Raw genomic sequence first — 13059 nt, 5'->3', positions numbered from 1 at the left:
CTGGGTTATACAGGAAATCTGAGTTTTCTGACCAGGTTATATAGTTCAAAATACTTTATTTATTTTTTAAAATCAGTAGCAATTGTATTGGCATCAAAATACTATGTAGAACTCGTTTTATGTCCGAAAAGGGTATATTCGGTATTTACCGAATCAAGGTCATAACCTTAGGTTATGAGCAGGTTAAAAATAATTAAAAATCTTTAAAAATCCCAAAATATTATATTACATCAGTGTGTAAAAGGTTTGGTGTCGAAATTTGGGTTTAGATATGCTTTATGCTAAGTGCGCCGTTTAATTACAAAAGTTTTCTTAATTGCGCTATTTAGCATAACTCCTATTCTGGACCTCGGATTGTCATGAAATTTTAGGGACATGTTTAGAAATCAGTAACTAAGGTTATTGTCCTTTCACATATCCAAAATTCTCGTTTTATGGTAAAAAGGGCATTATGGTCAACATTTAAGCATTTAACAGAAAGGTGCAAAAGCTCGGACAAACATCGAACCAGCCACAGAGGGTTATACCATCATGTAACCTGGTCCTAAGGGAGTCCTAAGGCATTTCTAAGTCATACTAAATTGGGTCAGAACTGAAGTCAAAGCAAAAGTCAAAGTTTTGCGACTTTCGGTTCCGAACCGGGTCAAAACAGTAAATGGTCGGATCAAACAAGCTTAGACCAGTTCTTAAACTTGTTATCAAGTTATATGAGTGATAAAACAGGTTACATGCCATCTAGATTGTTAATTATGCGTTAAATCGAAAATTAGCATTCTGTTGACTTTTTCTAATCAACTTTGACCCGACATTTGAACTAGTTAGAGTGGGAATCAGAGGGTGCCCTTTTAAGGGTTTAATGCCCACATAATTACCAACATATAACTACTTTTGATTCGACTAATCACTGGACCATTAATGATTAATCGTTAAGTCAACCGTTAATTACGATGGTTTGACTTTTAAGCTAAAACTAAGCAAAAACTTAACTAAGAAAGGTTAAGCAAACTTACTGAAGTCTAATGAACGACCAGAGATGCTTAGAGAAGACTCTTGAGCTCCAAAGATGATCAGAAATGCAGATTGAAGGTGTGGTTACAAAGTTGCAACACAAGGGCCTTATATAGTGGTTCTTGATGCATAAGATCATGACAACTAGGTCTACTAGTGTACTCGGATCATCAACAAGTGCCCCTGAGGCCTAGGAGTCGTTTAGGGGTCGCCCATGCTGCACAATAATGGTTTAAAGTCGGTTAAAACACTAAAAGTGCTGTTGTTCGCATTTTCTGCATCTGGGAGGCTGACGCGGCCCGCGTAAAGTCCTTCTAACCTTTACGCGGCCCGCCTGAATCACCCTGACAGATTCAAATATTTTAGTATCAGACGCGGCCCGCGTAAACTCATGGTAACTCTTACGCGGCCCGCCTGAGACCCGCTGTAAGATTTTTTCAAATCTTTTACATTATTGCAGCTGGCTCTAGGCGTTTCGAAGGGGTAACTTTGCATTTTGGGCCTTTCTTATTTACGTATAAGGGCCTCGTGACTTTTACCCACTTTGTTAAGTCCTCGGTTACTTTGTTACTACCCGAAAAGTCATAACTTTCAATGTTGACGCTTTTAACCCCTCATGTACGAATTCGATCATAACTTTCTCATTTGATAACGAAACTTTATGAAATTTATATCGTGCATTCCAGTGAGCATAATTTACCGTTACAAAGCCTCGGGTTTACTAAAGGGTCATTCAGAGGTATAACTTAAAAATGTTGACACATTTAACCCCTGTAGTTTGTAATTCCTCACTTTCTTCCATATTTAGTTCCGTATGATCCATGATTCATTCGTTTGAAGGTACGAGCATCATGTAGGGTTACTGTAAAGTATATTTATCCCTTGTTGACATTTTGAATCCTTGAATTCACATACTTTCTATGTTTGTCAACTTTAGTCCCTCTAGAGTATTCTTTCTCACGTTCTGGCTTATGACACGTGTCAATACATTATAGGACGTAAATTTTCGTGGTGTTACACCAATCGTATATTCCATTGTTCAGAAGATTACTGGAAATTATCAGCATGTTCTTGGTGCTGTGTTTTAACAGTTTACAGGGCTTAAGTCAACTTTTTTTATAGATCCCATAATATAAAGGTGGTTTTGTAATTGGCAGATTAATGTTTTGTAATCTGCTTGCTGTTAAAACACAGCATCAAGAAATCCTCCAGCATTACTAGCATGGATGGTAAAACACAGCGTGTGAATCTGCTTGCTTTAAAAACACAACTGTATGAATCTGAATGTTAAAACACAACTGTATGAATCTACTTGTTGTTAAAACACAACTGTATGAATCTGAAGGCTAAAACACAATTGTATGAATCTGCTTGCTGTTAGAACACAACTGTATGAATCCGAATGCTAAAACACAACTGTATGAATCTGCTTGCTGTTAAAACACAACTGTATGAATCTGAATGCTAAAACACAACTGTATGAATCTGCTTGCTGTTAAAACACAACTGTATGAATCTGCTTGCTGTTAAAACACAACTGTATGAATCTGAATGCTAAACACAACTGTATGAATCTGCTTGCTGTTAAAACACAACTGTGTGAATCTGAATGCTAAAACACAACTGTATGAATCTGGTTGCTGCTAAAACACAACTGTATTAATTTACTTGCTGTTAAAACACATCATCAAGAAAACGGAGATGATACGAACAGTATTTGAATGGTGATGATGAACTCGGAGATGGTGGTGATGGAGAAGTGTTTTAATTTGATCCGGTGCTCTCCATCCTTTCTAAAGTTATCTTCTTCCATGATTGTAGTTATTTTTGATAGAGATTGGGGTTTCCAAGATGGGTTTGGAGAGAGAGAGGGAAAATCGCGTGAAATTAGGGACTGGGTTTGACTGATGGTTATCTAATTAATTTAAAATGCGATATATTGACAAAATTGCCCCTAGGTCTTTTAAAACAATGAATTAAATAAACTAAAAAATTACAAGATTGCCATTGACTTCATCTTAACCATTAAACACACCCATTGGATGGCCTAGATCGCTTCCTAGACTTTCTAGGAAAAACACACTTTCCGCAGGATCCCTACTCTACCACTATATTATGGGTAATATATATATATATATATATATATATATATATATATATATATATATATATATATATATAGGGCTGAGTTCATTTCAGAACTCTAAATAACTACAGAACTTTCAGAACTCCTAATAAACAATCATTTTATATATTAGTTTTTGTATTTAGGATCTTTTTATCATCTATTATATGTATTTCTTTGATTAAATACATGTTAAAAGTAGTTTACATATGTTTAATTGCCAAAATTATATATATGTGTCATAACTAATTACATATATGTAAAAAAACTAGTCTACATATGTGTAAGTATAAAATTACGTATAAAAATGATAAAATTACTCTTAACATGTATGTAATCGTAAAAATACACATAATAAATGATAAAATTATCTTAATCATTAAAATATATAAATAAAAAGATTGTTTATTAGGAGTTCTGCGAGTTCTGTAAATATTTATGGTTCTGAAATTATCCTGGCCCTATATATATAAAATCAGTTAATAAACAAAAAAATAAAAAATAAATCATAATATAAAAATCGATCGTCAATAAGACACATCTACTATATATAATAAATAAAAGTGATTTGGGCCACATGTCACTTGATTAGGGCATCTTTTTTTTCCATTTTCCCGCCCAACAGTACCATCCCTTTCTAAAAACCCTATATCTTCTCCTTTTCTCCTTTAAATTGGATCCGCTTCCCTTCTCTCCCTAAAAAAACCCTAGATCGGCCTTCCTCTCCCACTATCTTCCCTTCATCATCTTCGAGCTATCATTTCTGCTTCTTTTTTATAGGATATGCTCGTGCCGATTTCAGGTATATTGTTGTTTTAGTTGATATAGTTATGGTTTCATCAACTGGTTCTTTTTGATTGGATCTGCTCTTCATGATTCAAAAACCCTAAGTTTTAAATCAGATCTGCTTCTTTTTTATCAGATCTGCTCGTGCTGATTTCAGGTATATTTTTTGATCGGATCTGCTCGTATACGGACCTCTAACTCCCCCAAATCAGATTTCATAAAACCATTTCAAGTCCGCTCTCACGAAACATGAAAACCCTAAAAGCATTCAACTTCATCATCAGATACAGAGAGATTATCAACTCTCACATGGTTAAAACCTGTAAGAAAACGTTTTGAAGCATCAAAGTTCATAAGATCGAGTTCAATTTCAGTTAATTTGAGGTCGTTTTGCAGATTTCGAACAGATTTTAGATATATTAACAGGTGCGTGTTTGATTCTGTTCATGTCTGATTACTTGAATTTAAGTTGTTATTGTGATTTTGTGTATGATTTGACCTGAGAAATGGATAGATTTTAGTTTTTGTTGCTGTTAGAAATTTAGGTTGTTAAGTGTAAGAAAATAGGAAAAGGCTACACTTTTTATATTTTGTTTTAGACCACTCTAAGCTTTTGTTTATTGTGATGATATTGGTTCAGGAAGCAAGAAAATAGGAAAAGGCTACACTTTTTATGATTTCGGTGATATGTGTGTTGGTTGCTAATGTTGAAGGAATTATCAAATCTGACAGGAAAATTACTTCATTAAAGTAGTTGCAAGTAAGCAAATTTAACTTTCTTAATTATATTTATTCAAATTTGCTGAATTTTATTATTTAGGGTCACATATGGCACACTGGATTTGAGAAAAATGAACTTAAAGTAGTTGTATTTGATGATGTACCTGGCGCTCTTGAAAAATGGCATGCTTGTGGGATAAAGGTTAGTTCCTATAATTAACATCTATTTTTTTCCGCATTACTAATTTGAAGACATCATGCGCTTATGAAATGATATTAGATGTCTTACATCTGATTATTATTATTATTATTATATTTTAATCAACGTATAACACATTATGATTGCAGGGTGGGAGATTTGGGAATCTTAATAAGAGGGTGACATTTCCATAGCCTTACATGAGTGAATCTGCAGATGGGAATGACAAGCACAAACTACGTGCTGTTGTTGCCCATCTAGACATGTTGAGGTGAGCATTATTTTATAGAATTCTATAATTTTTGTTTCTGAAATGGTAAATTTTCATGGCTGCACTAAAAATATACTACCTTAACAAAATGAAGCATCATCAAAAGTATATTATCTTCTAATGATATTTTTCTTTTGTGAACAATTAATCTAAGTTTTTCTATGATTTGTCTTAATATTTTACTGTTATTGGAGTATTTTCTTTTCTTTTTTTTTGTTTTTATTTTTAAGATTTTTGTGGTGTCTTGAAATTAGGTGGGAATTGTGATGCTTTGTTGGATAAACCACTACAAAGAGAAGTTGAGAAGATTAAGGTGTGTGAGTGAAACAAATGAACTCTCTCATTCCATAGTCAAGCAATATGCAAGCAAGAGAGCTCGGCTTCCCAAAAGGGTGTCAACAAAGAGGGTGGGCAAGTTCGGTCAGGTAATGGGTCAAATACAGTTTTAACAATTACATGTTTCAATCCATATACAAATGACAAAATTGAGGGGTCGGGTATTCGTGATGATTACTATGTTGAATGAATAAAATTTAAAATTGATTTGCTGGTTATAACAGTTCTTGGCTTCAAATCTATAAATTGGGTCACCGACATTTTCTAACAGAGGAGTTGTGGTGATTATATGTTGATCATGTGTTGTATTTTATTTAATATGTTGGTCATCACCACCCTCCAAAATGAAGTCGACGATTTTCAACTCGAGGACGGTGACAATGGTGAAATAAAGGGCAATCATTCTTCATATCGGTAAGTTTTGTTATGATTTATGAATTTTGATTTGTTACACGCGAATTGAACTGTTGAAGTTAGATTTTCGAAGGAGAAATCGAAGTTTATTTGAGAATTTTTGTTGAAATAAGGTATCGTAGCTTCTGGCTTTCACATGATTTTGGTTAATGAATTCTGCTTCGGCATTAGTAGTCAAGTTGTAATTTATTTGATGTTTGTCTTGGTTTATAAAGATTTACGGGTTTTATGATTTTTCTGTCGGTTAATCATTTGTTAATACAAACAGTGTTTTGAACCCACTTTTCGGTTAAAACAGTGTTTTGAAACCACTTTTCGGTAAAAACAGTGTTTAAAACCACTGTTGGGTTAAAACAGTGTTTTGAAACCACTTTTGGGTTAACAGTGTTTGAAACCACTGTTGGTTTAAAACAGTGTTTGAAACCACTGTTTTAACCCAAAAGTGGTTTCAAAACACTGTTTTAACCCAAAAGTGGTTTCAAAACACTGTTTTAAGCCAACAGTAGTTTCAAACACTGTTAACCCAAAAGTGGTTTGAAATACTGTTTTAACCAAAAAGTGTTTTAACAACAGTTGTTTGACTTTGGTCAAATAGTGGTTTGACTTTGGTCAAACAGACTTTTGAACCACTAAGAATCATATTTTTGCAGTCAAACAGTGGTTTGACTTTGGTCAACCAGTGGTTAAACAGCGTTACAAGAGTCCAGCTAGGATGAAGTCGAGATTTTATTAAGGTCATCATTCTACACAGAAGGTCAAATCGATTTTGGAACAAATTTAATGTTTCAACTTTCGTTAATTTGGTCTTAATTTTTGCCCCATGTGTTCGTTGATTTAGTCTTAATTTTTGCTCAATGTGTTTGTTACATGAACTGGAACTATATCCAATATTCGAAGAACTGGAAGCATCTTCTTTCCCTTTTGACCCTTATCGAATTTGTTACCTATAGATGCAAGTTAGGTTTTAAATGTTGATTGATTATTGTACACGATAACATTTCGGTTCAGTTGTGCCTTCAATTGCTAGCTTCGTATTCCACGCTGGTTTGTTGGACTGGTCACTGCGGCGGTAGCGTTGATGGCATTGGTGGTTCTACAAGTAGGAACCAGCATCAAAACAGGCTCTTCACCGGTGGCAGAAGACGATATAAGATGGGAATTATTAGACTTGATCGCTGACCAAGTCAGTTAGCGGTTTGCTAAGATGGCTGATGGTTTAAGCCAAAAACATCATCTTTATTTCTTGTGGGAAAGGGTAAGTTTCGATTAATTTGGTTATAATTTCGTTTGAAATTTGTAGGATGTTTTTGTTCTTACAATGTGTGTGTTTAGTACGGTAGGTCATCAAGATCTGAGAAAACACAAACTATAGAGGAGATAAAAGAGGCAGTGAAAGGGAAGGCGAAGTTGAATATGGCTCTTAGAATGATAGAGGTGCTTCTTTTCGGACCGTCTGTAAGTATAGAAGAAGAACCCAAGCTATTACCTATAGTGGGTGGCCAACATTGTTTTGTATTAACCAAACGGGCATGATATAAAAAAACTAATAAATTGTATTTTGGAGTTTTTTTAATAATTATATTTTGATTAATAAAGAAGTGATGACGTGGCGACAGGTGGGTGGTAGACAAAAATGGACTAGTTCAAGTTTGCTTGGCAAAAGACAGGCTATTGTTATTTCTCTGTTGCTGCAATACTTTCAAGTTTATAGTTCACAGTTCTTAATATTGTTCATTTGTTATGTTTTTGGTTTTGGTACTTTCAATGATGCCAGCACTGAACGCACAAAAGCGGTACGATTGTCGGTTGGTTTTGACTTACTTGGTCGAAACCAAGCAGGTAAATTCGAGTCTCTCTTGTAATAAGTACAGAAATTCCAAGTACATTTACCAAATGGGTAGTCATCTGATCATTTACATTTTTAAATATTTATAAAAGATCATTTTGTTCCAAGGGCGTTTTGGTCAACTAACAAAGTTGATCTTGGAATAGTAAGTTACGAATTATCTGTTGGTTTACGGGTCTTTAGATGGTTACATTCTCATTGAGATCTTAAGTATACATTATCTTGAGTATATTTTACTAAGTTTTTTACTTGTATATATTTATAACTATTATTAATAAGTTAGTTATTTTTTTATCGTAGTGCTACAGGTTAGCTGAAAAATTTCCGAAGGAAATCGAGTTTTTGTAACACCCTTACTATTATATAACGGTTTTTGTACAAATAACGGCAAATTAAATGTGTATTTAAGAATACACATTCATATAAAAGTACGGGTTTATTAAAAACTTTTACAATTTAAAAATAATACAACATAATGTAATTGAGTTCGTCGTTTAAAAATTACAACGAAACGTCGTGCGGAAGCTTGTATCTTGATCGTGTTCGGTTCTTCGTTGAGCTTGATCTTCATCCGGGAACCCTTGACATTACCTATGATCAAAACCAACTAAAAAGTTAGTTTTAATAACTTATAAACGAGTTTAAACAAGTTCCATAGTCAAACTAACAAAATAAAATAAAATTTCCCGGTTTTACGTCTCTCGCGCCACGCGAGAGACTACCTTAGATCGTTCGCGGGCTGCGACAGCGCCCGCGTATCGTGCCAGTTTGATGGTTTCCCTTCGCGTGGCGCGGGGAAGACCATTTTCCAGCAGGTCTGGTTCTGGGTCTGCATTTTCTGCCCAGCTCAAGTTTTTACAAAAACACAACTTCAAAATGCCATAACTTTTTATCTACTTATCTGTTTTGCACGATTCTTTTTCCTACGCATTCGTAATTTAATTCCCCATGTTATAGAGTTCAAATTTAACATTCGAACTATAAAAATTTTAAATTTTTAAACATTCGGCTTATTATTCAAATTCAACATTTTGACCCGTTTGTATTTAAAATCGCAAACTTATTTCAAAAAAGTCATGGGGCATACCCCCATGTAACTAACTTAAATTCTTTATCCTGAATTCATAACATTTGTGAGTTACGCGGCTAAAATCTAAGTTATGTGCGTAACCCGTTTAGAAGGTCTTATGCATTTATGCATTAATCTCACTCTTCTCTTTTCGCACTTTACATTTCCACATATAACGTATCTATCTATATTCCATATTTACCATACAAGATTCTAAATAACTTATATGGGTCGTTTGCCCAATTTACCCATCAAGGACTTTTTGGTCAATTCTAGTCCTTCATTTTACGACGAAGGGCATTCACTAATATTTGACCAAAATATCACTTCTAACTACAATACTAAATATGCGTACCTGGCTCAGGTCAAGTATTGACCCGTTTCAATACCTTGCATTAATGATTTTGCTAATTTATAGCAAATGTAAATTTCCATAAGCCGTTTTTATCCTGCGAGCACTAGACTCGACAATACTCATTAGTCGTTATTTGTCAAACGGCGCTAAAATTCACCATTTAACCCGTTTGATCTAAACGACCAAACGTTTTGCATTTGTATTTGAATGGTATATATATTTACCATTTCGTTATTTAACCCATTCCGGCTTATGCCATAGCGTATCTTTTAGCCTTAACTTACGTTTGTCGACACGCGACTAATTCCCATTTTATCCCTATCATTATTATGAATTACCCCATAGGGCAACATTTTAAAATTCATTGTATGTTTGTCATTCCATGACTATATTACCATTTACCCATTTTTTTACCATCATTATGGTTTTCCATTATTCTTACTTATTCCGAGCCGTATCAATTACGTCGGAACACCACATTTTAATCATTAGCTAAACATATTCGCAGCCCTTATAATAATAGGACATTCTATAAAAAGAGAGTGTAAGCTTTACTTACCTTGCATCCGAAACACGCTTTTCCTTTACACTTGATTCGTTTAACCCGCTTCCTTTCCAATCCTCCACCTAGCTTGTCAAGCTTCAAACTATCATCATAATTCGTAAGACGTTTAGATTAGTCGTCATTAATTATGACTATTTCATCTTACGGATTTTACATCCAAATCTACCATTTGATTTCATTTTGGTTAGTTTGACTTTTAACGGTCAAACTGCCTATTAGCGTAAGTGATATACTATGAAACTCGACAATTCATTTAAGCACTTGTCAAGTATCCGGTAGGCCTTATTCTTACGCCACTGTTTTATCTACTTTTCAAGTCTAAATCAACATGATGTTTAGAACTCTTATCGCTTCATATTACGCAAAATTTGCCATATCATTCAAATGCACGTTTCACTCAAAATTTCAACATTTTAGCTTTCATTTAGGCATTTTAACAAACACCTAGTGTGCATAATTTTTACACATTTATAAACTAATTCATAGCTAGTTATTTTTACCAAGGTTAACATCAAAGTTCAAACCTCTATGTCTTGTGTTCATGAACTACATCTAGAACTTGCATCATAACATCAATATTCATCAATCTAACACACTAATTCAAGTGTTCATCACAATAACATAAAAACCCACTTAGCACATATATGGGTAATCACCAAATCCCTAGTTTTTAACACTAATTCATCAAGTTTTCACTAGGGTTTGTTTCTAAACATGAATTTCATCACAATAACGCTCATAGATTCATCATTCATTCCAGAATTTCGATTATGATTGTTCATCATAATTTCAAAGTATCACCAAATAACGAAATTTAACATACCTTGTGATCCCCATGACTAGGTGATCATTTTTATGTGTTCATGCATTGATTTGGGTCTTGATTTGAGCGTCAATTTGATCATTTAGTGTGAGTTAGGGTTTGCTCCATGGGAGCTCTTCTCCTGATCGATCGACCGTACGCACACTGTGTGTGTGTGTTTTTTTAATAATTAATTTTTCCAATTAGCTAGCTTTGGTCCCTCCTGTTTTGTTAATTATGAAGTAGGTTATAACCTACTTATTTCCAATCCATATTCCCTCTTATTAACCAGGTTAAACATCCCTAGTTAACTTAGTGGTTTCGGGGAAGTTTACGACTAATTTATTTTAAGTCCCACTAACTCGGGCCTTTTATAAATTTTATTTACCCATAAGCCTTTATTCAATCTCTATTTAATATTAGGTTTATTTATTTAAAAATCCTAATATTCACCGGGTTAATTTTTTTACCAGTAACGGTACTTTACCCGTCTTTTAGTGTTAATGTGGTTTGATTTCCAAACCCGTTTTTGGGGTGTTATAAGTCTACCCCCCCTTAAAGAGGTTTCGTCCCCGAAACCTTCTTTACGTAGTTAATTGGTTTAGACCAAACGAACTTAGTTTCATTTTCAAGGCATTCATTCATTCTTTTCGATCTAACGTTTTCATTTATATTAACGCGTACATCTTTCATGTGTAAGGCCTCGCGGGCCGTTACTTTCAGCTTATATCCTTTATCTTTATTGATCGAGTTGTCACTTGACCACTTAGTCTCATTAGTCTGTTAACAGGTTTATCCCGCGCTTGTCTTATATTAACAAGCGCTTTGTATTTGTTATGACATTTTCTTAACTTTGAATAGTTTTGCCGGCTAGACTAATTAGTCGCCGTCACTTCATACCCCGTCATCTGGGTATACTATTTTGCCATCTCCGGCCTTACGTGTGTTTAAGATTTTCTAAATCCCCTCGTACTACTTATGTTTGTTAAAACGTTGCTTTTCACTAAAAACTAAATTTTTAGTTTACGTCTTCTCTGTCTTACGTCTTTTTCTCATGTCTAGGAATTTCCGTCTAAGCTTTATTCCTGACCGTTATTATTTTACATGGAGAATTGTAACCAGTTTTCCACGCTTTACCCAAGTGACCCGTAGGTTCCTTTACTTAGCCTCGTAGGCTTTTTCTTTAGATTTTCACCGTTTTAAGGTGAGACCCTGAACGGTTTGTTTCATTTTATTTGTGACCAAATGGTCTTTTTTGTCCCGTAGAACTTAACACTACCTCTATTCCGTAGGTTATGATGATCCCGTAGATCCTCTTTTATTCGTGTCTTTATTCAATGTACATATATGTATATATATGGTGTCAAGGCACCCCTTGTTATTATTTTAGAAATATTTATTTCTGCTTTTTAGTTTTCATTTGACCTTGACCGTAGTCTAAGCCTGTTAGGATCTGAGTTTGGATTGATTGTGTTTTACGTTTGAATTAAGATGAAGATGAATGAGAGGTGCAGCGGAATATAAATGATAACAAACTTTGCACACAATCAAACAGGAGAATTGTTTTCAATACACAAGTTTAACATTGAACCGAATGCTTGAATTTATTTCAAACACTGAATTACAATTGCAAGTGTATCACAAACTCCCCCTCAGCCTAAGCTCACAATGGTTTGTTCGTGCAGGAGAAAGATGGTGAAGAGCTAATAGAACAGTACAGAGCACTGTTCTATTTATAGGCACAAGCAAACCACTGAAGCATCTTAAGCTGACGTCACCATGAAAGTGACATCTAACCTCCTAACAAACTTCTAACATCTGACCTATACAAACTCTGCTATGCTAACTACTGTTGTACATTTCATTTCATAATATAAACTAAACTACTGCTGCATCTTTCCACTGATGTGAACCCATCAGTACTTGAACTATCCAGCAGAGCTTAATCCATAGCAGTAGACTGAACAGCAGAGCTTTAGTCCTCCATCAGACTTTGACTTGGGCAATAGTTGTTGGTCAGCAGATTGTAATGATCAGAGGATTGGAGGTCAGCTGATGTCGAGATCACTTTCAAGGGGAGAGATTTGAATATAAACTTTTGCTTATTCTGGATCCACTGCTCTGATCCAGTTTTGGCTTTAATTATCTGTTCTTCTGATAGGGTTCAATCCCAACAAAGCCTACATTTGTTTTCTTTCGAGGTATATTTCCGACTTTATGACTTCTAACGTCATTTACACGTCGGTTTGTCCTACGCTTACCGTTACCCGGTTCTTACCTATACTTCTTTACGACCCATTGCCAGGGCTCTTTTATCTTAATGTTTTTAGCGCCCATACCCCTTTGCATAGGTTTATTAATATTTCCGTTTCGGTTCGCACTTACTTACATTAGCAAGCGTTATTCTCTATTTAACTTGTTTGACCTGTTCGTCTGAAATTTCCTCACTTATGAGTGTCAAACTTCATTCTTATTCTACCCGCTCAACTTTGAAATAGTTGAACGAAATTTTCAAAATTTATGTTTGCAAAATCTTGTCGTTTTTTAGTCATAACCCTTAACC

The sequence above is a fragment of the Helianthus annuus genome, chromosome 3, assembly GCF_002127325.2.
Source record: "Helianthus annuus cultivar XRQ/B chromosome 3, HanXRQr2.0-SUNRISE, whole genome shotgun sequence".
Lineage (NCBI taxonomy): Eukaryota > Viridiplantae > Streptophyta > Magnoliopsida > Asterales > Asteraceae > Helianthus > Helianthus annuus.
Note: the sequence above shows the minus strand (reverse complement) of the source record.